The following is a 27133-nucleotide window of genomic DNA, read 5'->3' as shown; positions in this document are numbered from 1 at the left end:
TTATTTTCTTTTTGGACCGTTTAATCGTCAGTTAAGAATGTTTGAGTATCAGGTATTAAATTGATACACTGCGCCTGACTGCGTTATTTTATAGGAATTTTATCATTTTAGGTGTGAGACACTTGATCATGGCAGGCTACAGAAAGACGTACAACCTCCTTGACCCAAATCATGTTGCAAAAATACAAAAAATGTTGTTCGAAGAGGATAGTGATGAAGGTCAAGAGGATTTTGAAGATGAAGTAGACACAGATTGTGATGACGCAGTTGAAGTTCAGCAGGAAGATTCAGAAACAGAGGAAAACGACAGTGAAAACGACGAGGAAGTACTTGAAGAAAGCCAGCATTATTATACTGGAAGGGACAAAGAGACAAAAGGGAATAAAGTTCCACCATCGCAGAGAGTACGTTTCAGGGCCAACAATATTATTCGAAAGTTACCTGGTCCTGTAGGTGCGGCGAAAGCATTGAGAACGCCTGTGGAATGTTGGAATTGCCTCATAGATGACGACATTTTGTCGATTATAGTTCTGTATACCAATCAGTATATTGAGAGCATCAAAGCTTCTTTTCAGTGAGAGAGAGAGAGAGACGTAAAACCTATAGATATTGTTGAATTAAAAGCTTTCATTGCTCTTCTGTTTTTGGCTGGTGTTAACAAAAGTAACAGACAAAGCTTAGAAGATCTGCGGGGAAGTGATGGGGATGGAATTGAAAAATTTCGTCTCGTTATGAACATAAAACGTTTCAAATTCATCATGCGGTGCCTTAGATTTGACAATCGCGATGAAAGGAGAAAATTAGATAAGATAACAGCGATTCGGGAACTATTTTCTCTGTTTGTACAGAATTGCCAGAAATCCTACACCCTCGGACAAAACGTCACAGTAGATGAGAAACTTGAAGGATTCCGTGGAAGGTGCAGTTTTCGCCAATACATACCTAGCAAACCAAACAAATATGGAATTAAGATATATGCTCTTGTGGATTCCCAATTATTTTATCTATATAATCTGGAAATATACGCTGGGCTGTAGCCAGAAGGATTGTACCACGTTAACAATAAACCTTCAGATGTTGTTCTGAGACTATGTGAACCAATTTATCAGTCAGATCGAAATGTGACAGCAGACAGTTGGTTTACTAGTATTGGTTTTATAGAAGAGCTAAGAAGAAAAAATCTTTCTTTTGTTGGGACGATGAAGAAAAACAAGCGTGAGATTCCTCTGGAGTTTGCTACCAGTAAAGGCAGGGCTGTCCATAGTTCACTTTTTGGCTTCAAGAAAGGCTGTACTCTAGTTTGCTACGTTCCTAAAAAGGGGAAGTGTGCTATCTTGGCATCAAGTTTGCATGAAGATAATTCAGTAGATGCTGACACTGGAGATAAACAGAAGCCATCCATTGTAACATTTTACAATAGCACCAAAGGTGGAGTCGACACTACATATAAGTTGACCGCTTCATACAATGTAGCAGGAAACGTGTGCCGTTGGCCCAAGGTCATAATTTTTGCAATGATCAATATGAGTGGAATCAATTCACAAGTAACTTACTGTGACAATAACGAGAATTTTATCCGAGGAAAAGGATTTCTGAAGCAACTCTCACATGCGTTAGTTCTACCTCACTTGGTTCGTAGATGCTTGGACACCTCAGGAATTCACAGAGATCTTCAACTGCGGCTACAACAATATAGGCCAACGTGTGAAGAAGAAGCAGAAGACACAAGCAGAAACGAAGAATAAGGGACTGGGATCAAGAGGAAAAGCTGTAATACCTGCACAGAAAAAAAAAGACTCACAAAATATTGTTGCAAAATGTGTCAGAAGCCTATCTATTTGATACACATTGAACCTTTTTATTCTGAATGCGGAAAAATTCCGCATTCGTTACCACAGTCAAAAAAGTGACGATGAAACAAATGAATGAGTTGTAATATCATTGCTATTCTGCTCCAGTGTCATAATAGCCTTTCTGTAAAGATAATTGTCATTTGTAATGTGCTTTATTAGTGAAATATAATAAAGAACAAATGAAAAAGAGACGTTTTTATCATTTGCTACTAAAGTCCAACATTGACGATAAGAAATCTGAATGATGAATATTTCTACAGCAGTTGTGCTCGTATGTCATATTTGTCTTTCTTTAAATATATTTGGCACTTGTAATATGTTTTGTGAATAATAAATGGTCACGTGAATAAACGGTGTGATCAATTTGGTACAGCGCGCCCGATCTCGCTGCGACAAACACCCCGCCCGACAGAAGGTTAATCTAACTGCGTAATGATTATCTGTCTTAATTCGGCTATTCTGCATTACCTTTGTCTTAATTTTATTTTTACTCATATTATAACCTGTTTTAAAGACAATATCCAATGGTTCAAATAGCTCTAAGCACTATGGGACTTAACATCTGAGGTCATCAGTCCCCTAGACTTAGAACTACTTAAACCTAACTAACCTAAGGACATCACACACATCCATGCCCGAGGCAGGATTCGAACCTGCGACCGCAGCGGTCTATAAGTTAGGTTAAGACAGGCTTTGCTGTCGACGGGACATAAAATTAAAAAATACGTTGAGGTTTGTTCTAACCTTATTTTCCTTGTGATTGATTCTTAGCTATTTAGTTGCAATGTAATTGCACTATTTTTTCATATATGATGAGTTCATAAACTTTGTGTCCTTTCTAACGCACAGCGTTAGTATCAAAGATAGCCCTCAAAGAGCGCGAAAGTATTTGAGACGGTATCTCTATTTTTCTACTCTTTCTTCAGTTGTAGACGTTTTTTGCTTTTAAAATGGGGATATAAGGAAACGAGTTGAAGACAGAGGCTACGGAATAATGAAATGTATGTTGGCAGGTACTGGAAGAGGTGTTGTCTTCTCTATCGTAGATAATAATGAATTGAGTAGCATCTGTGTAATTAGGTGTACTTATTAGCTTTTTAACCCGCGACATAAAACGAGGAGTGTTTTAAGCTGAAATCCTTTATCTGTCTAGAAGTTTGTCTGTGGCATCTTATCTCCGATACTATTGGATTATTCTGAATGCAGTTTTATTCTTTTTAAATTGAAGGCTGGTTTAATCGAGATGGTTCTTAGCTATATTTCATTAAAATCTTCTCTATCGTTTAAAGAACATCAGCTCTAAAAGGTAAAAATATTTGCCGTAACGCGCTCTCTTGCAGTACGTTGCCTAACATGTATGAGGTACGCCATTTCATGAAGTACTAAACTGTGGATCTCATAACGAGATGCATCTCCATAGAATGCATTTGAAAGGCCATACAGCGGTAGCTGGTATAGAAATGTAACCCAACTGGTGTAGAAAAATAAACAGCGCATTGAAGTGTTACGTCCATTTTATTGGAATCTCAATGACAGGAGCTGATGAAGCAGGAAAAATTAATTTGTTTCACCACTTCGAATTATCTACTATATAAATTTCGTTCCACACATAAAACAAACATTTTGCAAGCGCAGAAGATTTTAGTGATCAATATTAAATCATTTTAATTGAAATAGAAAATTACACAATCTACAGGTATTAGGAGATATCCCATGACGTTTGTCAGCTCCGTGAATTCCTCAGTCATCGTACAGCAATGTTTCCCATTCAGCTAGTTGGTGCAATGGTAAGGCACTGCACTCGCATTCGGGAAGAAGGCTGCTTAAATCCCCTTCTGGTCATCCACATTTATGTCTCCCGATGGTTCCATAACTGCTTAAGGTAAGGCCACAGATGGTCTCCTTTTCCATCCTTCTCTAAGGACCTTGTCGTCAACATGACGTTAAAATCAAATCTTGTTTCGTTCCTTTCTTATTATTCCCCCACTTTGGTGTTCCATTCATGAATCAACCGCAGGAAGAATAATTGTCATCAAGCCCATGAACTTAAAGTCCTGTCACATTCATTTCGAAAGATATAAGTAGCAGGAAGTAACATGTTACTTGACTCATATTGAAGCACGCCACAGCTGCCGGCTACAGACAATATCCACATCGTTAAATGGACCTAGGAAGTTCTTAGCTGTCTTTGACAGAATTACTTTGTCACCGGCAAAGTTCTAATTTCTACTACCAGAACTTTAATTCATATTCTAAAATTATCATTAATTTCCTTCACTTTTTGCTCAATGTGCAACAACTTAAACTCACAATGTATAATTACTAATGGGAAATACCAAGATGTGACAGAAAAAGGAATGATCACGTAAAACCAGTATTAGGGAAGGGACATGGAATACATGGAATGTTTTTTTGTGTGAAAGAGCAAATCCTTTGTGAAGTAAATTGCAATAATGACATTAGTGCAACGAATTCCAAAGTACTTTTCAGTTGTTTGTAGTGCTCATCCAGTAGACAAAGCAGCTGGGTTCGGACAAATTCAGCGACACGCTGCTAGGGTCATAACAGGTTGGTTCAGCCCACACGTAAGTGTAACAAAAAGTCTCGGGGAATTAAAATGGAAATACCTGGAAGAAAGATGACTTAGAATTCGAGAAACCTTGTTGGTTAAATTTAGAGGACCTATATTCAAAGAAGACCGTGCGATAAACGTGCTGCCACCATAGTTTATCTCCTGTAGATATAATGAGAATAAGATGAGAGAGATTAGGGTCTTTACAGATGAAATTAGACAATCAATTTTCCTTCCAAAATATGAGTGGAATATGACAGAAGATCGATAATTTAGGTAGGAAGATCCCTCCACCGTGGACTGTACAGTGGTTTACGTCCCCACATACAGACTGGTGATCGAACGGGGATTTGAATCCTGCTCGTTCTGCACACGAGTCCAGTGTTTTAGAACTACGCCACCTCATTCAGTGGAAATTTTCGAAACGCAACTCGTATGTACTGTGCTTGTAAACAGCGTGAGTGAATCAGAGTTCCTTGTTTGGAGGTTTGTTACTAGACTGAGATAAGTAGAATTACGTACCTAACTCACCTTTAGTCTGGTCTTAGAACGATAGTTCAGCCTCCACTCAACATGAGCGTCATTTAATACGAAGAGAAATCACGCCGTATGAAAATAATTTCTGTCTTGCTATTACGTTTTTCGTGTTTACAAACGAATCCTAAAATCAATCTTACATTTCAAATACAAATAAAATAGTTCTTCGGACATACCAGCGAAGCAAATACGCTCTCTAGCTAACCCAAGATATGCCCATTCCTAACCATATTTGCAGACCAAGTATTTATTTCATAAATATTTAACAGTTTGGAAACTTGTAAAGAAGTCTGATAAACTTCGGAAGAAGAAGGGAAAGCTGCTGGGTACACTTACTTTCATGTGTATATGCCGCAATGAAGGTACAATTCCACAATTTGCAAGATTTGTTCAATTTATTAATGGCGGGACTGCTAATATGAATAAGAAATGCGCCAGCCTTGAGCTAATGAGAAAGCGTATTCGCTTTACTCCTAGACAACTCGCTGTTACATCGAAGGAACTATTATATTTGCATTCGAAACATTAGAATGATTTTAAGATCCTGCTGTAAATCCAACAAACTTACTACGAGTCACTACGCCGGCAAAGAATACGAAATTGTCATCTCTATTTTAGAAGTGGGAATTCACCAGGAAGTCCAATTACTATATTGCTTTCGGTCCGAAACAGGAGCAGATTTGAAGGGGAATTCTGTTCGAAAATCCTCATTTTTATCCAAGAGGTTGCTATCGCAACGAGAGCACCGGCTGTGATCTACACAGTAAACATTTGCTCGTCCCTTTCGCTTCCATTAAAACACGCTGCGGCCTTTGGCTTCTGGTACGCGATGCGCGCCTTTTTCTTTCCTCTCACTTGCTCCACTTAAACTTCTCAATTTGGCTGCCGGTTTAAAGACTGAGCCGCAAGTCTGCCAGCCGGGCAGCTGTTACTATCAAAGCAGTCGCTGCTATGTGGCTTAATAAAGTGCTCTCGCTGGGTTTGGCATTTCATTTGCTCTTCTCCGCCCTTCCCGCCGCTACATTCCGGGTAAAACGCCTCGACTTTCTGATGTAGCACTGACCGACAGAACTCGTTAGAGAGCACGGTACTTGGCATTCCGACAGTTTTGCTCGAAAATTACCTCTCCTTCATACAAGCTGCTGACGTGCAACGTTTAACCTGGCGATCGGACAAAAGTAAATGCACCCATACTGGGGACCGTGGAGTTGTTAGGATATCACTAAATAGCTTTCACTCGGGATTTCCGACTGTAGCTATTTAATTTGGATTTTCGTGCTATTTCGGTGGCATGCACACGTTCCTCCATTCCTATCTGCATTTTTTAAACCAGCTGAAGGCTCCGAAATGAAACCGAGATCCTAGCTTTTGCACGTAAGCTCCGAATAATTGCAGCGCGCTGCCTGTAGAGACCTTGCACCGTCCGCAAAAGCAAGAAAAATAAGTGGGTCCGCGTAGTTTCTGTGAGGCCAGAAAGTAAATTGCATAAAATTTTGACAACAACTAAATTACAAGATAGGAATGCACCTTTTGAAACACTGCCGCAACAACTATGAGGCCGTAAAATGTTTCAGCAACGACGACTAGGAGAAAGTATTTTGAAATTAAATTAACTTAGTAAATATATGAAGCTAAGTTCAAAATAAAACTAAATAGTTCATATTGCATGTATATTTACAATACAGTGTAATGGGAATGAAAAAAATGAAAGGGAAACGTAAATGAAGCATTGCACTACTAAAACATCCAATGCTCTGCCTTTTACAAAAATATACACTTGATTAACATTTTGACTGCGTTAAGTAGACGACTGGCGTTTAGAGGGACTCATTCAATCGCTGTAATCGTTCATTTGGCTCAAAGACTTATTGTCGTCTTATTCTCTAAGTTCTTTCTGATACACGACGTTCTAAAATGCTTGGAGGTAGGAACTCCTTTTCATTAGGAGTTTTTCCGGTGAAAGCCATAGGATTCGTGTAGTGTGTACTTACATCTAGTATAGTATTATAAGGAGTTGTGACGGCGAGGGGTCATTCTGTCTTTTGCAACACATATTTACTTGCTTTAGTGATCTGCTTAGAGCCACGGCCTGCCCCTGAAGTGGAGAATAATGCGGTTCAATCGGAAAAGCAGATTAGAAGAAAGGGCAAAATACACTCCTGGAAATGGAAAAAAGAACACATTGACACCGGTGTGTCAGACCCACCATACTTGCTCCGGACACTGCGAGAGGGCTGTACAAGCAATGATCACACGCACGGCACAGCGGACACACCAGGAACCGCGGTGTTGGCCGTCGAATGGCGCTAGCTGCGCAGCATTTGTGCACCGCCGCCGTCAGTGTCAGCCAGTTTGCCGTGGCATACGGAGCTCCATCGCAGTCTTTAACACTGGTAGCATGCCGCGACAGCGTGGACGTGAACCGTATGTGCAGTTGACGGACTTTGAGCGAGGGCGTATAGTGGGCGTGCGGGAGGCCGGGTGGACATACCGCCGAATTGCTCAACACGTGGGGCGTGAGGTCTCCACAGTACATCGATGTTGTCGCCAGTGGTCGGCGGAAGGTGCACGTGCCCGTCGACCTGGGACCGGACCGCAGCGACGCACGGATGCACGCCAAGACCGTAGGATCCTACGCAGTGCCGTAGGGGACCGCACCGCCACTTCCCAGCAAATTAGGGACACTGTCGCTCCTGGGGTATCGGCGAGGACCATTCGCAACCGTCTCCATGAAGCTGGGCTACGGTCCCGCACACCGTTAGGCCGTCTTCCGCTCACGCCCCAACATCGTGCAGCCCGCCTCCAGTGGTGTCGCGACAGGCGTGAATGGAGGGACGAATGGAGACGTGTCGTCTTCAGCGATGAGAGCCGCTTCTGCCTTGGTGCCAATGATGGTCGTATGCGTGTTTGGCACCGTGCAGGTGAGCGCCACAATCAGGACTGCATACGACCGAGGCACACAGGGCCAACACCCGGCATCATGGTGTGGGGAGCGATCTCCTACACTGGCCGTACACCACTGGTGATCGTCGAGGGGACACTGAATAGTGCACGGTACATCCAAACCGTCATCGAACCCATCGTTCTACCATTCCTAGACCGGCAAGGGAACTTGCTGTTCCAACAGGACAATGCACGTCCGCATGTATCCCGTGCCACCCAACGTGCTCTAGAAGGTGTACGTCAACTACCCTGGCCAGCAAGATCTCCGGATCTGTCCCCCATTGAGCATGTTTGGGACTGGATGAAGCGTCGTCTCACGCGGTCTGCGCGTCCAGCACGAACGCTGGTCCAACTGAGGCGCCAGGTGGAAATGGCATGGCAAGCCGTTCCACAGGACTACATCCAGCATCTCTACGATCGTCTCCATGGGAGAATAGCAGCCTGCATTGCTGCGAAAGGTGGATATACACTGTACTAGTGCCGACATTGTGCATGCTCTGTTGCCTGTGTCTATGTGCCTGTGGTTCTGTCAGTGTGATCATGTGATGTATGTGACCCCAGGAATGTGTCAATAAAGTTTCCCCTTCCTGGGACAATGAATTCACGGTGTTCTTATTTCAATTTCCAGGAGTGTATAACTGACAACAGTGTGAATAAATAGAGAATTCATTCTAACGGAACTGACTCAGGCTACTAAATAAGACAAAATCTTTTCTAAAACGTCTGTGCTACATTCACCCTTTTAACAATACGTACACCGGTATCCAAGTCCGCTCTAATGCGCAGCTCTTGACGTTAAAAATATACAGTTGGTCATAGTTTGTACCATTAAGTTCACTCATATAGCAAGTTCTCTCAGTAGGAGCCAGATTAAGTCCAGAAATCGAGACCTGCTGTCCAGACGACCTCAACTTTCACCACTCTGGTAAGCTCGCACTATGTTAAACACTTCATCAACACTCAGCAATCTGAAGCTTCGAAATGACGAATAAATAGCAAGCCATGCGGAGTTTTTTAATCCGAGGGTGGAAAGTCATAAGGACCAGAATGAAATTTTCACTCTACAGCGGAGCGTGCGCTGATATGAAAATTTCTGGCAGATTTAAACTGTGTACCAGACCGAGACTCGAACTCGGGACCTTTGTCTTTCGCGGGCAAGTGCTGTACCATCTTTTTTTTATCTCATTTTGTTCGTTAGTGTTCGTTGTATATTTTTTGGGCGGACGTTCCATGGTTCTTGTTCGAGTTCATCGTTAATGCATGAACACAGTTTTTTTTATTATAGAGGGCAGCTAACTCTGACCGAACACGCTGAGCTACCATGCCGGCACCATCTGAGCTACCTAAGCACTACTCAGTCGACTTTCCCGCTTCGCTCACGCAAGTTGCAACCATCTGCCGCTAGAGCGCTCCGAATGGCAGCGTCTAACATGGCGGTGTTTAACTATGTTGTTGGTGAGAAAAGAAACAGCGTGCTGTACTTGTGTTTCTTAGCCCAGAAAAATTGCCTCCAGTTGCAATCCATAGACGAATGAAAGCTGTGTGCAGTGGTAACTTTATCGACATAAATAACGTGGGCTCACTGACAACGATCATCCTCCGTACAGTCCTGTCTTGGTCCCATCCGACTTTCTTCTGTTTCCAGAACTTAAAAAAACAAGTTCGAGGACTTCAGTTTGGTAGTAATGAAGTGGAGCAAGCGGAGGTGAGGTCAAACATTCTACAGTGATAGTATCCATAATCTAGTCTTTCGATAGGAGAAATGTGTGTGCCGCCAAAGCGACTATGCTGAGAAATAAATATGTACACATGAAGAATAAAGATGTGAAATGTTAATAATGATCGTTTTTTTAAAATTCTTTAAGAGTTTTCAGATAAAAAATTGGTTTCAGCAGGCCCTCGTAGATTTAAGTTTCCCGCGACTTCCTTAAATATTTTAGGCAAATGTCAGCATGGCTCCTCTCAAAGGACACGGCTGGTTATCTTACTCATCTTCCCTATCCTTCCCCAACCCGAGTTCCTGCGCTATTTCTAATGACCTAATTAATTCTCAACTTGTTTTAAATATCCAGAAATGTAAAACTGTACACTTCACAATACGCCGAAACGTAGGTCTATATGGCCATAACATAAATGATTCACAATTAAAATCAGATGACGTTTACAGGGATCGGCCACGGCGTGCCAAACCGCACGCAGGGAAGATGTGGAGGCCACAGGCGGGCCGAGGATTGGCCTGTCTCGGAACTCGGTGTTTCTCAGTAGTGGCCGGTAAACGCGAGATTTCATTTAGTACTGCGGTGTGGTATTTTTCGGTCGCCACAACTCTCTTCAGTTCGGAAGAATCGTGGTGTCGGCGCTGTTTAGTCTTCGCTAGTTGTTCGCGCTCCGTAGGACGTTTACAAATCAAATGGCTGAGTGCACGAAAAGAGGCAGTCTAGCGATCTTTTATCACAAGACTTTGAAACTGAGTGGGAATGACAGAAGAGAAGGACAAGAATTCTCAGTATCTATTGTGTATTCTCACAGTCGACGGGTACAGCAAATTTACTATGAAAGGATTTAAAGGTCTAGCTGACAGTGAAAGAGCAAAATATCACAGCCATCGACAGAAGAGATTCATTGCTCTGTACATAAAGAAGCACTTAATGCTAAATTTTAGGTATGGTGCACGTGTAGAAAATGGTGGTAAGAACAGTAAAATTTCTGAAGTCGCACGTATTATTCCACTGTCAGTTGTAACAGTTTTCGATGGAACTGAACGAAGAGTATGAAGACTTTATATATTACTGCAAAGTATGTTGGTTAAATCAAAGGGCATGCCTGTAACAATTTTTCGATTTGAAACCCGCTGTTGTTGAATTTATTTAGGAAAAAAGGAGTGCAGTAACGAAAATTAGAATATCCGGAATGGATTGCAAACCTCACATCTTAAGTGGACTGCACACCGCCGACAATAAGACACTGTGACGTGAAGAACAAGTAATTTCTGATCTGATGTGGATGCATTTAAAAAGAAAATGCCATTGGGGAAGGGACAAATGGTTCAAATGGCTCTGAGCACTATGGGACTCAACTGCTGAAATCATCAGTCCCCTAGAACTTAGAACTACTTAAACCTAACCAACCTAAGGACAACACACACATCCATGCCCAAGGCAGGATTCGAATCTGTGACTGCTGCGGCAGCGCGGTTCCAAACTGTAGCGCCTAGAACCGCTCGGCCACTCCGGCCGGCCGGGAAGGGACAAATTCTGACAAAAAATGCCAAGGATATCCCTAATCCCTCTGGCATTAAAGAAAACCTAAGGTATGTAGAATTCATTGCATTGAAATAATTACAAGGACAGTTTTTTAAACGTTTTGATGACACTGCCAATCTTACATCTGTTTTCGAGACCGCCTGCCGTTTCAGTTGAGAGTGCCACTATGTATAAGCCGATACATACTGACTGATCTGCAGTGTAATTCCCATATTAAAGACAAATCCTTTTACGTTAAAACTGTTCAGGGTGTCTACATTGTTATCGTCAGGTAGGGTTTCCGCGCCTCCATAATGAGGCTGCAGAATTACTACAATATTTACTTCAACAGAAGTTTGTGGAAGACCTTTTTCGATTATGAAACTAAATAAGTCACACTTACATGACTAAATGAGTTCAAAAATGTGTGAAATTGTCTGCCTCTGTCCGTATGCTGACAGTTTATACCAAATAAATATCATATTATGTCTTCAGCGTGCCATATATAATTCAATAATACTGAAAATTTAGTTTTCGGTGATCTACGTTGTTGAGAAATGTGAAATTTAGAACCAAGGTGTATGCAGTGGGACTGCATACTCTCATTTAAATACGAGGGGTGTTCGAAAAGTCTGTGTAAAGTTCGAGAGATGGCACCACCGGCGCGTATCGAGGTCATGTTTGGTTAGTAGCATCTTTGGAAAGAACGCACAAAAATTTTCAGCCATATTGGTCTATTCCTTTGTGTGCGGTATTCGTGTGAATCAAGGAAGTCGAGTGATTGTCAAAAATGGACGAAAAAGAATTTAGTGTGGTGATTAAACATTACTTTATGAAAGGCAAAACACCTCAGGAGACTAAAGAGAAGCTTGATAAACATTACGGCGACTCTGCACCTTCGATCAGAACAGTTTATAAGCGGTTTCAAAATTTTCGGAGTGGCCATATAGGCACAAGTGATGGTGAACGTTCTGGACGCCCTGTGGAGGTTACGACTACAGAAATCATTGATAAAATCCATGATATGGTGATGGATGACAGAAGAGTTAAGGTGCGTGAGATTGTTAGTGTTGTGGGCATCTCGAATGAACGGGTACATAATATTATGCATAACATTTGGACATGAGAAAGCTATCCGCAAGACGGGTTCCGCGATTGCTCACACTTGACCAAAAACGGAATCGTGTGAAGTGTTGCAAGGATGATTTGCAGCTGTTCAGGAAGAATCCTCAGGACTTAAAGCGTCGTTTCGTCACTGTGGATGAAACGTTGATACATTATGATACTCCTGAGACCAAACAACAATCTGAACAATGGGTTACCAAGGGAGAATCTGCACCAAAAAAGGCGAAGACCATTCCTTAAGGTTATGGCGACTGTCTTTTAGAATTCGCAAAGGATAATCCTCATCGACTATCTGGAAAAGGGTAAAACTATTACAGGTGCGTATTATTCATCATTACTGGACCGTTTGAAAACCGAGCTGCAAGAAAAACGTCGGCGATTGGACCGCAAAAGTCTTCTCCATCACATCATTGCACCAGCACACACCTCAGCAGTTGTGGTCGCAAACTTATTGGAAATAGGATTCCAACTCGTTTCACATCCCCCCTATTCTCCATACCTGCCTCCCTCGGACTACTATTTGTTCCCCAATATGAAGAAATGGCTGGCGGGAAAAAGATTTTATTCAAATGAGGAGGTGATTGCAGCAACTAATAGCTATTTTGCAGCCTTAGACACTTCCTATTATTCGGAAGGGATCAACAAATTAGAACAGCGTTAGACGGAGTGTATAAGTCTAAAAGGAGACTATGTCGAAAAATAAAAAAGGTTTACCCCAAATACGTAAGTAGTTTTTATTTTTGCACGGACTTTTCAAATGCCCTTAGTGTATGGCAGAAAGAGTCAGACTTCAGGAATTGTGAAACCAACCCTGTCGTCCATGACCGCGTGCCACAAAGGGCGCAAATTCACCACGACATGGGGAAATTCACAGACGTCTATTGTCTACTGAGGGCTACGCTCTGTAGTGTGCGAGTGAGACAGACGACAACCTATTTCATAGGGAAACCCAGAAGAAAACGTTTGTGGCCAGGGATACGTAGCAGTGTTATATATGGTGGACCTAAGATCAGCCATAAAGGGAAACATTTATGAAAACTACTTAATTCTGTAGTAATGCAGGGAATAAAGTCACAGTAATTTTAATCTACCATCTTTCATAAATTTTCATGGTGATCCCAATAAAACTTCAATATTGATCATATTTATAGTAGTTTAGGATTTACTGTTAAAGTGAAATTCATAAGTTTTGTAACAAAGACTTGAGTGCTAAAGTCTGGACGCTTTGGTCGATCTTAACGATCGACATTTCATATAGAAGCGCATCATTAAAATGACAAACGGTGTAAATATCAGCTCTGTAACTTCATTGGTTAAAAATAAATAGCAAACTTAAATTATCAGTATTTTCAGTTAAGCATCAGATCATCATTTCCTCCACACAAAACACATTGAACGATGACAGCATGACACCTTATTGAATCATTAGGTAAAAGAATATTTGTTTTAAAGTTTAGTGCATCATATTTACATTTGTTTCTTATTTATTTACCAGAAAGAACATTGGTGCAAGGCTACTGGCCGTGACATTCAAAGTTAAGAAGGAAATGGTACTGGTTTTATGTAAAAGAATTTAACGTTTATTATGTAATGGATATTGTTGTTACTTTATTTTGGACGTGAAAGTGGTCAAGCTTTGATTATTTAAATATGTTAAAATGTAAAATAATGTAGAGTAAGCTGTAGCCAATCAGATGGACGGTTTCAGGAAAGGGAGCTGTACCAGTCAGTTGAGCGAGGATTTTCGGTGCGTCGGAAACGCGGCCTGGGACGGGCCGAGGGCCGGATGCAGACTCGAAAGCGGATGCTCGGTCTTTAGGAAACTAGGAAGTGAAACGACTTAGAAAATTTCACGTTGTGTGGTATCGCGGGACTTAGTCTCTGAGCGGTGAGCAGCCGCGCACCTGGTGCGTAGTTAACGAGGTGGAGTATTAGACTTGTAATTCGCCATGAGACTGTGAATGATCGAACTGTGTCAGATGGATATGCGCTCGAGTGTAACAGTAACTCTAAATACGACCACTTTCTGAATAAACATTATTCTAACCAAATCGCAACTGTGTGGCCTACATCATTTTATGGGTCGTTAATTTAGTTACCGATATTATTATTACTGTTACTATGTGCTATGTTAACTTTGTATTTCGCTAACTTGCCATCATCCAGACAATTTAAGCAAAGGGTCACAAGTGTCTAATTTAGGGCGTGTAATGCGACACTTGCGGTTCGCCCACTAGACGAGTTTGAGCCAAGAAATTTCGGCGAAGAGGAACCGCATGTGAGTCCCAACATCTTTAGGATGTTAGCCCGCAATCATTTTTAGAAATGTGAAGTGGAATGATCACACAGGGTAATATTAGATAAGGAAGGTGACAACCTTCGCATCGTTGGCAGGATACTAGCTAAATGCAGTCGGTCTACGAAGGAGACTGCTAACAAATCACTTGAGAGTCCAATCTTAGAATGTTGCTCAACTATGTGGAACCCAAAATAAACAGTACTAACTGCGCATAGTACACGTTCAAAAGGGCGGCACTATTAGTCGCAGTTCGACTCAACGGAGAGTTTTATGGAAACGTTAAACAATCTGAAGTACTAAACGCTTGAGCTTAGACGTCAGTTATAGCGTAAAAGTCTACTGAAAAAGTTTCAACAACGAGCATTCGTCAGCCGTAGGCACTGTGAAAACGACATTAGAATAATTACAATGCGCACAGAGGTAGTCATTCTCTCCGCCCTTTACACATGACTGGAACACTTGTGATACCATGCTAAATATCATCTACCATTCACTTTACAGTGGTTCGTAGAGTGTGTATGCAGATGTACGTTCAGGAACTACAGAGGAAAAATATTTTGAAATACAGATTCTCAAAATAGTGTCTCGTTTCTGTCTTGGAATTAGGATGCGGGCTGCTTCTGTATTTTTGGTCGGAACATGTATTTCCTTTGTTTGACACTGCTATATACTTGTCTCCTCATTTACAATGAGTTGTCCATTTGCTGGTGTTCAGTGTCTTTTTGAAAGTAGATGTAACTATGTGCTTGGATATGTGTCTAGCATTATTGTACATAACAACAAAAAACGACGCCCTTTGCCGTTTCACTCGATAAATAATCGAAACATATCACAGGACAATCAGAAAGGCTCATAATTATGATTTATCGTGCAAATGATTCGTTGACATGAATCTAGCTAACTAACTCTGTCCAGCGCAGAACACTGCACTGAGTTACTATAATGCGTTTCGTTGTAATGCTACCTAAGCTACCCAGTGGTGTCATGATACGCCGTACAGTGCCAACGAAATACTTCCCATGGGTCTCGTCCGCAAACCAGACGTAGGAAACCCACTCGGCAAGCCGGTAGACACCCTGTCGTTGTGTACAGTACTCCGGTGAGTGAATTGGTCTGTTTAAAAGAGCGTGATTTTGTGTCGTTGGAGAGTTTTGTATCTTGATTCTTGCTGAGTGCCGGTTTTTGTCTTAGTGCTGTTATAGGTTCTTGGTACGTATATTTCTGCTTGGGTCGATTGAGCTGCTAAATATCCAATGAATAACTGCAGCGACTGCTGCTTTATTCGGAGTCTTGAGTACCATTCTCAGATTCTTGCAGCTTGTATGGATATAATGCGTATTTTGTAGCGCGGCTTTCAATGTCATCAGAAACTTGCAAAAGCGTGTAAATATCTGACATCTAAATAATGAAATTTAAGTCCATTATTTGTAATCATAACATTTATAGACATCAAATTTCAGGAGGTATTATCTCAAACACCAGAAGATACGTGAATATAATATTTTGTGTCCAATGTGTAAATACAGGTATGCATAACGAACATTACTCTGTTCACCACGAGATTCTCATAGCTCGCTAATCTCTCGAATTTTTCAACGTAAATGAACTGGAAACATAGAACAGAAATTCGAAGAATAAGTTTCTGAGCAATTTGGGGCAGCAAGTTAGAGTTGCAGATAACAGTTCCACCACTTTTCTCTGCTACCGCAACTGTGTTTAAAAACCCAAAAGAACAAACAATTGTCATCAGAAGCTACTGGATGATAAGAAAACTGGACGTTACTATCCAGCCAGCACGGAAGATTGCTTTTACAAGACACACGTCGGCCATCACTCAGAGTTATGCCGTTCAAAGCTGTGAAGGGAAGACAGAGAGAAAATTTGTAGAAACACTTTAATGAAAATTCATTTTGACCACATCCTCGATATGAAAATACCTTTTGATGACATCCTCGATTACATGAGAGACTCGACTACAAACATTGAACTACAACGTTGTCGCTTTTTACAGAGAAAAGGTCTGCACGATACTGGAAGAGATTATAATCTCAAGTCCTTGACGGGAGACACATAAAGACAGTACTACTTTGGAGTAAGAGACGTTAGTATCAGGTTCTCTAGTGCAGCTATACAAGCCTCAGGGATAAAAATCTGAGACGTATCCGCACTTGCATAATGAAAATTTCGCACTAGTAATAATGAATGTGGCTCTGACGGAAATACTGCGTCAGTACGGCCTTAACTGCTTTTGCATGGACAATAAACACGGATTAAATGCCTATGGTTTTGAGCTAACATCTCTTCTTGTACTCGACGAGTTCTTCCACAGTTTCCCTTGTGCCTATATGTTTTCTAACAAGTGATCTTTCTGTTATGAAAGAGACGCTGTGGTAAGACCTCTTAATGTGTCTGTGTCCAATATGGCAGAAGTAATTTCACAGGGCCTGGTCGAAAGTCATTTAGCTACCGAAACACAGATTATACTGTTCCTGACATGCTGGGGGCTCTTGGAAGAAGAGTCTCTCCCAGATCAAAGGACGCTATAAGCAAACAGAAGTACGTAAAATTATTAAAACTGTAATGGAGCAGGAAGATCAGAAGATTCATCGAAATTTGCTTGATGAGGCTGTCAGTCATGTGAAATAGGACCCTGATAGCCTAGACTTTGTAATTTATTTTGATAACATCAATAAATCGTAAGTCGGTCCAACTGTTACCGCGGATCTGAGTACGAACATGCGCTTAAAACAAATGCATGGCATACGAAACATATATATCTAAACGGAACTAAACGTAACGATTAGATATGTCATTCATGTACCGACGCTGTAATTACGAGACATTATATGAGGGATAAATATACTTATATAGAGGCAAGATAAAATCAAAGCTTTAGCCACAAGGTAGCGGCATAGGATTTGTTTACAGCTCACCTCCGGAGACGTGTTTTATGAAAATTATGTTTAGAAAGTACGTTTAGAGGAAGGTAATCAGGCGTACTACGTGAAGAAAATTAACAGTTCGTGCAGATGCGAGCTGAGGTGCCATGACTATCAAACTAGCGGTTATGTTTTCGCGTGTAGCTGTATCGATTCAACGATAAAGTTTAACATGTGAAACACATTCACTTGATTTATGGAGTCACTGTTACAAAAACAGACCATGATGCCGAATTCCTGGACAAAAGTTAAGTTACAGATGAGTCAGGCATTTCTGAACTCCATTGCGTAATAGCTAAAAAGCTACAAAATCCTACTATGGTGGTGGTGGTGGTTAGTGTTCAACGTCCCGTCGACAACGAGGTCATTAGAGACGGAGCGCAAGCTCGGGTTAGGGAAGGATTGGGAAGGAAATCGGCCGTGCCCTTTCAAAGGAACCATCCCGGAATTTGCCTGAAACGATTTAGGGAAATCACGGAAAACCTAAATCAGGATGGCCGGAGACGGGATTGAACCGTCGTCCTCCCGAATGCGAGTCCAGTGTGCTAACCACTGCGCCACCTCGCTCGGTAAAATCCTACTATGGCCGAACGATTTACAAGCAAGAAGGCTAATAGGGAAAAAATGGCTCATTATTTCCTTCAGCTTGTGAATGAAGAGGCTTTAACAAAGCAATATGACCCCTATGACTAACGACTCTGGCACTAAAATCCACATCGGCTTAGGGGTAATTTCTACTGGTAAAAAGAAATAAATTTGAACCTCAAAGAAGATTTGCGTCTATGAAAAACAACGGAAGAGGATATCTATGTTGATTGCGAAGCCAACTGCTTCTGTACAGGAAACCACTGCAAGAAAATTGGGGCTCAAGAAACACGATGAGGCAGAAGCAAATTCGCCTGATTCTTAGCGCCCTCTTACTGTCGCAGACCTAGAGACTTTTGGGACGGCAGTAAGTGGAGAACAGTTCTTTATGTATTAAGTACACAAGGTCCTCTAAACTTGACTCTTGTAAATAAGTAACTAGTATAGAGTAATGAATGGTTCAAATGGCTCTGAGCACTATGGGACATAACATCGGAGGTCATCAGTCCCCTAGAACTTAGAACTACTTAAACCTAAATAACCTAAGGACATCAAACACATCCATGTCCGAACCAGTATTCGAACCTGCGACCGTAGCGGTCGCGCGGTTCCAGACTGAAGCTCCTAGAACCGCTCGGCCAGAGTAATGAAGATGTAAGGTATAGTTCTGTCTTGTATTGTTCTGCCTTGTGTTCGTGAATGATCGTGTAGTCCTACCTACTACAAGGTACAGCAATTGTTCAGTGCAGCATGTGTTATGCCCCGCTTTTAAACAGTCTGATTTCTCTGCATTACTCCTGTGAATTCCTTAACAACCGTGAGGTCGTCTCTCTGTGCGGCTATGATGAAAAGTAGTTCTTGTACGAAAGAAATTCGTGGTAGCTTATTCTCTTTTACAATCAAGTGCTAATACACTGAAATATACTCTATGTTGACAAAGGGGCAATAGTAATCGTCGCTGTGGTAAATACAAAATTTGGAACAATGGGCGGTTTACAATCTGTTTGTTATTTGATTGGTGGACTACGATGTATTCGTTCCCGGGTTCGATTCCCGGCGGGATCAGCGATTTTCTCTGCCTCGTGATGACTGGGTGTTGTGTGATGTCCTTAGGTTAGTTACGTTTAAGTAGTTCTAAGTTCTAGGGGACTGATGACCATAGATGTTAAGTCCCAAAGTGCTCAGAGCCATTTGAACCATTTTGAACATTACCGACTTATCTGAAGTATCAAAAGTTCGTAAATTCGTTATTGTAGAGCGTGGTACGACAAAGGTGTTGGTAACAAGAAGCACATTTACGAACAATCTATTATTTGGTTCATTTATCCATTTCCCTAGACCGTTGGTCTAGGGGCGTCTTTGATTAGTAATCACAACGTCCTCGGTCCTAGTTTCGAATGTCGTCACTCCTTAAATTCTGAATAAAAATTATCAGCTATGGCGGCCGAGGGCATCCGGCATTAAGAAGATCGATACGGAAATACTAAGGAATGAAAAGATATGCTTGAAATTCTCTTAGACTATAGATAATACAATAATGAATAGCTTAGTAGGCAGTTCACTTGAAGAGGAATTGACATCCCGAAAAAGGACAGTCACAGTAGTTGCAAAGAAAAACGTAGGTACAAAGAAGACAACTGCGAAGAAACCATGGGTAAGAGAAGAAATACTTCAGCTGATCGAAGAAAGAAAGAAGCAGGAAGATGTTAATGGAAATTCAGGAATACACAAATACAAGTCACTTAGGAACATAACCGATAGGAAATGCTGGGAAGCTCAGGAAAAATGGCTGCCTGAAAATGTGAAGAAACAGAAAAAGGACTGATTGTCGGAAGGACTGACTCAGCATACGGAAAGTTAAACTCATAGGCGATAACAAAGAGTGCAATGGGAATTCCACTGTTAAATGCAGAGGTGAGAGCGAATATGTGGAAAGAGTACACTGAAGGCCTCTTACAGAGGCCGTCAAACGTTGCCCCTCTCGCGCTCGTTATCGTCACCGGGAGCGCCTTTCCCGGGAGCCCCCGTGCCGAAAGTGGTCTCGTGAGCGAGGCGACTCAGCACTCCCGGTTAGCGCACATCCCCGACAGCCGTGCTCACCAGCAGCCGGATTCTCACGCCCGTCCAACACACGTCTACATTACTATGGATGGTACTTTGCGAAATCCTTGACATCTGCTTATGAGTATACATCTTTAAATAAGCAAGAAATATATAGAGAAACACAAGCGGAATTGATACAACCTGTCACACTGGTTACTGACGTTTAACTGGAATAATGAAGTTCCTAAAGGAGTACGATATAACATAAAAATACGATTGAAGATAGTTGCGTATGTGAAGAGAGGGTTGGTTTCGTGTCCCAGTTATCCATTAAGTCTTCGCTGTATCCAGAAAATCTATTTTACTATCTTCCTGCTTATCATAGGCGCCACTTATCATTTTGTGTGTGTGTGTGTGTGTGTGTGTGTGTGTGTGTGTGTGTGTGTGTGCGAGAGAGAGAGAGAGAACGCTTGTGCGTTGCTCAAGGCCCTTTTCTTCAAATGGTTCAAATGGCTCTGAGCACTATGGGACTCAACTGCTGTGGTCGTAAGTCCCCTAGAACTACTTAAACCTAACTAACCTAAGGACATCACATACATCCATGCCCGAGGCAGGATTCGAACCAGCGACCGTAGCGGTCGTGCGGTTCCAGACTGCAGCGCCTTTAACCGCTCGGCCACTCCGGCCGGCGGCCCTTTTCTTACAAATACTTTCCTTCCTATGCGCATGTGCTTATTTCTAAAGAGCTCTGAAGAGCTTGTGGTGTAAGAAATGCCATATTTGTTCCAGCCCCTGAGATGTTTCACAAATGTGTGAAGTTAACGATGATATGGCGGGAAGACCTGCACGGTCTAAAGGCACTACGGCACGGATAGCAAGGCCGCTCCCACTGGATTTGGGGGGGGGGGGTGAGGGGTTCGAGTCCTTTCTCGGACATGGATGTTCGTGATTGGGATTAGAGTAAGTTAGGTTAAGCCAGACTTTGCTGTCGACGGGACGTAAAACTAAAAAATATGTTGAGGTTTGTTCTACCCTTATTTTCCTTGTGACTGATTCTTATCTACACTCCTGGAAATGGAAAAAAGAACACATTGACACCGGTGTGTCAGACCCACCATACTTGCTCTGGACACTGCGAGAGGGCTGTACAAGCAATGATCACACGCACGGCACAGCGGACACACCAGGAACCGCGGTGTTGGCCGTCGAATGGCGCTAGCTGCGCAGCATTTGTGCACCGCCACCGTCAGTGTCAGCCAGTTTGCCGTTGCATACGGAGCTCCATCGCAGTCTTTAACACTGGTAGCATGCCGCGACAGCGTGGACGTGAACCGTATGTGCAGTTGACGGGCTTTGAGCGAGGGCGTATAGTGGGCATGCGGGAGGCCGGGTGGACGTACTGCCGAATTGCTCAACACGAGGGGCGTGAGGTCTCCACAGTACATCGATGTTGTCGCCAGTGGTCGGCGGAAGGTGCACGTGCCCGTCGACCTGGGACCGGACCGCAGCGACGCACGGATGCACGCCAAGACCGTAGGATCCTACGTAGTGCCGTAGGGGACCGCACCGCCACTTCCCAGCAAATTAGGGACACTGTTGCTCCTGGGGTATCGGCGAGGACCATTCGCAACCGTCTCCATGAAGCTGGGCTACGGTCCCGCACACCGTTAGGCCGTCTTCGGCTCACGCCCCAACATCGTGCAGCCCGCCTCCAGTGGTGTCGCGACAGGCGTGAATGGAGGGACGAATGGAGACGTGTCGTCTTCAGCGATGAGACTCGCTTCTGCCTTGGTGCCAATGATGGTCGTATGCGTGTTTGGCGCCGTGCAGGTGAGCGCCACAATCAGGACTGCATACGACCGAGGCACACAGGGCCAACACCCGGCATCATGGTGTGGGGATCGATCTCCTACACTGGCCGTACACCACTGGTGATCGTCGAGGGGACACTGAATAGTGCACGGTACATCCAAACCGTCATCGAACCCATCGTTCTACCATTCCTAGACCGGCAAGTGAACTTGCTGTTGCAACAGGACAATGCACGTCCGCATGTATCCCGTGCCACCCAACGTGCTCTAGAAGGTGTAAGTCAACTACCCTGGCCAGCAAGATCTCCGGATCTGTCCCCCATTGAGCATGTTTGGGACTGGATGACGCGTCGTCTCACGCGGTCTGCACGTCCAGCACGAACGCTGGTCCAACTGAGGCGCCAGGTGGAAATGGCATGGCAAGCCGTTCCACAGGACTACATCCAGCATCTCTACGATCGTCTCCATGGGAGAATAGCAGCCTGCATTGCTGCGAAAGGTGGATATGCACTGTACTAGTGCCGACATTGTGCATGCTCTGTTGCCTGTGTCTATGTGCCTGTGGTTCTGTCAGTGTGATCATGTGATGTATCTGACCCCAGGAATGTGTCAATAAAGTTTCCCGTTCCTGGGACAATGAGTTCACGGTGTTCTTATTTCAATTTCCAGGAGTGTATTTAGCTGTAATGTAATTGCACTATTTTATCATATATGATGAATTGATAAACTTTGTTTCCTTTATAATGCACAGCGTTAGCCTCAAAGATAGCCCTCAAAGAGTGCGAAAATATTTGAGACCGTCTCTCTGTTTTTCTACTGTTTCTTCAGTTGTAGACAGGGCTTTTGCTTTTACAATGGAGATGTAAGGGAAGAAGTTGAAGACAGGGGCCACAGAATAATGAAATGTATGTTGGCAGGTACTGGAAGAGGTATTGTCTTCCCTATCGCTGATAATGATGAATTGAGTAGCAGCTGTTTAATTAAGTGTACCTATTAGCTTTTTAACCCGCGACATAAAACGAGGAGTGTTTTAAGCTGAAACCCTTTATCTGTCTATAAGTTTGCTGTGGCATCTTAGCTCCGAAACTATTGGATTATTCTGAATGGAGTTTTATTCTTTTTAAATGGAGGACTGGTTTAATCGAGATGGTTCTTATCTATAATTCATTAAAATCTGTTCTACCGTTTGGAGAACATCAGCTCTAGAAGGTAAAAATATTTGCCGTAACGCGCTCTCTTGCAGTACGTTGCCTAACATGTATGAGGTACGCCATTTCATGAAGTACTAAACTGTGGATCTCATAACGATATACATCTCCATAGAATGTCTTTGAAAGGCCATACAGCGGTAGCTGGTATAGAAATGCAACCCAACTGGTGTAGCAAAATAAACAACGCATTGAAGTATTACGTCCATTTTATTGGAATCTCAATGACAGGAGTTGATAAGACAGGAAGAATTAATTTGTTTCTCCACTTCGAATTATCTACTATATAAATTTCGTTCCACACATAAAACAAACATTTTGCAAACGCAGAAGATTTTAGTGAACAATATTAAATCATTTTAAGTGAAAAAGAGAATTACACAATCCACAGCAAAAATGTACAAAATTCTTCTTCTTCTTCTTCTTCTGCTTTTACGGCCTCATTGGACCACTTCAGTCAATCATTTCTGGTCCTCTTCTTTGGTATTTTCCCCTTCCGAGTGGCCCAGTATCTCTTCATTCGTTCCGATGCTTTTCGTCGTTCCTTATCTGTAAATACCCTGGTTTAAATCTTATTTCTGTGTCCCTCAACTTCTTTAAATTTGGCGTTTTGTTCTGCAAATCATCCAGAGTTATTTCCAGTTCTTCCATATCCTCTCTTATTTCCTTAAGCCATCCTCCTTGTTGTTTCAAATTCCAGAGTTTCTCAATAATTTTCCTTGATAATCTGGTTTCTGGTGTCCTCAGAAGGTGACCACGAAAAGAGATCCTTTTCTTTCGTATAGTATCAGTGATGGGCTCCAGTTCTCTGTATACCACTTCATTTGGAACCATCCGCCATTGCCCAGCTTTTTGATATTTCTTATTTATGCATGTTCTAGCAATTCTTCTCTCTACTTTTAAAATTTTGTCAATTCTGTTTTTCTGGGTGACTTTAAAAAGAGTTTCACTTCCGTATGTAACCTCTGGTTGAACCACCGTCTTGTAATGTTTTAATTTTGTTTTAATTGATAGACATTTTTTATTGTACGTAGACCATGTTAGTTTTTGAGCTTTTATCATTTTATTAGTTCTTGCTCGCCACGCAGGTTTCTCGTCCAATTTATGTGTTATAATTTCACCCAGGTATTTAAATTGTTTTACTATTTTAATTTCCCTATTGTTCACTGTGATGTGATCTATTACAAGTGGATCCGTTATCATTATTTCAGTCTTTTCAATTGATATCTGGAGTCCTAATTTTTGTGCTATATTTTGTAAGCTTGTTATTTGTTTCGTGGCTTCCTGAATATTATTAGCTAGTAATGCTAGGTCATCAGCAAATCCCAAGCAATTTAGGTTTATTTTATCTTTCTTAGTTCCAATTTTAATATTCATAGGATTTTCCTTGTACCATTCTCTCATTACATAGTCAAGAGCACAACTGAATAGCAATGGTGATAAACACTCTCCCTGTCTCAACTCTGTTTTAATCGTAAATGGTGTAGATATTTCTCCTCTAAATTATACTTTGGATTTGGTGTTTGTTAAGGTTAACTGTATCATTTTTATTAATTTAGGATGAAGTCCAAAATTCCTTAATATTTTCATCATTGAAGATCTATGGATGCAATCATACGCCTTTTTGAAATCTACAAAGGTTATGACTAGTTGTTTTTGCCTTCTTTTGTAGACATCCATAACTAACTTCAAGGTGATTATCTGTTCTGGGCAGCTTCTCCAGGATCTAAATCCTCCTTGATATTCTCCCAGTTCCAGTTCTAATTGATCTTTACAGCGGTTGTATAGTATTCTTGACATGATCTTATACGTGCAGTCCAAAAGGGAAATTCCTCTATAGTTGTCTGGATTTGATTTTTCTCCTTTCTTATGTAATGGATGTATTATAGCAGTAGTCCAATTTTCTGGTAATTTCTCTTCATTCCAGATTTTTACTATGCACTGGTGCAATGCTATCTTTACTGGTTCTGCTGCATATTTCCAAAGTTCAGCAAACGTTTGATCTTCTCCACTTGCTTTGTAGTTTTTGAGTTCTTTCAAAGCTCTGTAGACCTCATTAATTGTAGGTGGATTTATATTTTCTGCTGGTGTTTTAATTGGGGTTTCTGTGTTTATCTGAAGAAGTTCTGGGGGATCTTCACAATTTAGTAACTTGTTAAATGTTTCTGCTAGAATTTCTGTATTTTTACTATTGCTATGGGCTAGGTTATTATCTTTATCTTTTAACATTAATGTTGGAGGATCATATCTTTGTAATTGTCTGCCCAATATTTTGTAATAGTCTCTTGAGTTTGTTTTTTCACTATTTGTTTCTATCATTAGAAGTATATCTTTTTGGTACTGACGTTTAACTCTCCTTATTATTTTTTGTGTTGTCTTCCTTTGTTTTGTGAGTTCCAAATATGATTTTTCTGTTTTTTCATTTTGATGCCTTAACCAGGCTTGGTGTCGATCTAACACTGCTTCATCACATTCATCGTTCCACCACTGGTGTTTTTTCCTCGGATTTATAGGGGCAACTTGTTCAGCTATTTGTTTCAATTTGGGAATTATTTCTTCCAGATCATCTGTTATTTTTATATCCCTGGTTTGTGCTTCATAATCCTCATTTTGTATCAGTTTGTGAGGGTCATAGGTTCTCTTCTTCTTCTGGTGGGATTTTTTCTTTGCTAATGGGGTTAATTTAATTTTAATTTTTACCATGTAATGATCTGATCCGGTATCTGTCCCTCTCAGTACTTTCACATTGTAAATTTCCTTGTGGTAATTCTTATCCATGCAGACATGGTCCAGTTGCCATTCTCCTTTTTTCCAGTCTGGATGTTTCCAAGTTTTTAGTTTACTAGGTCTTCTCTTAAAATACGTCGACTTTGAGATCATGTCATGGTTTCTGCAAAATTCCACTAGTCTTATGTCATTTTTGTTTGTTCTTCTTTGTGCTGTCGATTTCCCTATTATGTCTCTATATCTCTTTTCCCTTCCTAACTGGGCATTGAAGTCTCCAATTAAAATTTTGATGTGATTTTTATTAATGTTATTCGTCGTTTGATCTAAGAGCTCCCAAAATTTTTCTACCTCTTCTCTGTGTTCTTTTTTATTATTTTTATCATTTTTCAGGGCATGGGCATTTATTATTGTGTACATTTTATTTGCAGCTTTTAGAGTTAATGTTGAGAGCCTGGGAGATTGTGCTTTAAATTCTATTATGGACTCTATTATTTTCAGACTCACCACGAATCCTGTTCCAAATTGTGGACACTGTTTCATGACTCTTTTCCCTGGTATTCCCTTATAAATCCTATATCCTTGTGATTCTATCGGCTCCTGATCAGTATTTCTCATTTCTTGAAGTCCAGTTATGAGAATCCCCTTGCGATCCATTTCATCCGTCAGAATTTTGAGTTTGCCTGGTTGTATGAGGGAATTTATATTGTGTGTCGCAATGTAGTTTATTTGTCCTGTCTTGAGTTTTGGTCGTCTGTCCGTTTTGGGTATTTTCAGATGCTCCGACTCATCTAAGTTATCTTTCAGGTGACTGCCCACCGTATCCGAGTGCAGTCTTCCTTGGTTATTGCCAAGCGGTGGATTATTCCTTGAAAGATTTCCTTCCATGTTTGACTTTCAAAGGTAGTCAACCTTGTATGGAGCAAGCTCCGAGTTACAAGTACGGTTGTTAGCCGTAGAGGTTGTTTAGTGTTTGGTCCGCGAGAGCTACTTTATTTCGCTCAAGTCCGCCGGTAAACCGGTGAGGACCCCCCTATCCGCCACCTGGGACGCGCCACGTCGGAGTATCACCTCTCCGCCTGCTACGACACCGTAGTAGGTTCGTGGAATGTACAAAATATTATGAAACATTTATCACAAATATTAGTTTAAATATCAGTGTATTTTACTTATTATGCAATAAAAAGGAAGTTCGCAAAGTATCATAAACACAGTTCTTCTCAGTTGCTTTCGCTTCTTCTTCTGAACTTTA

This window comes from Schistocerca serialis, chromosome 3, assembly GCF_023864345.2.
Source record: "Schistocerca serialis cubense isolate TAMUIC-IGC-003099 chromosome 3, iqSchSeri2.2, whole genome shotgun sequence".
In the NCBI taxonomy this organism is placed as follows: domain Eukaryota; kingdom Metazoa; phylum Arthropoda; class Insecta; order Orthoptera; family Acrididae; genus Schistocerca; species Schistocerca serialis.
Note: the sequence above shows the minus strand (reverse complement) of the source record.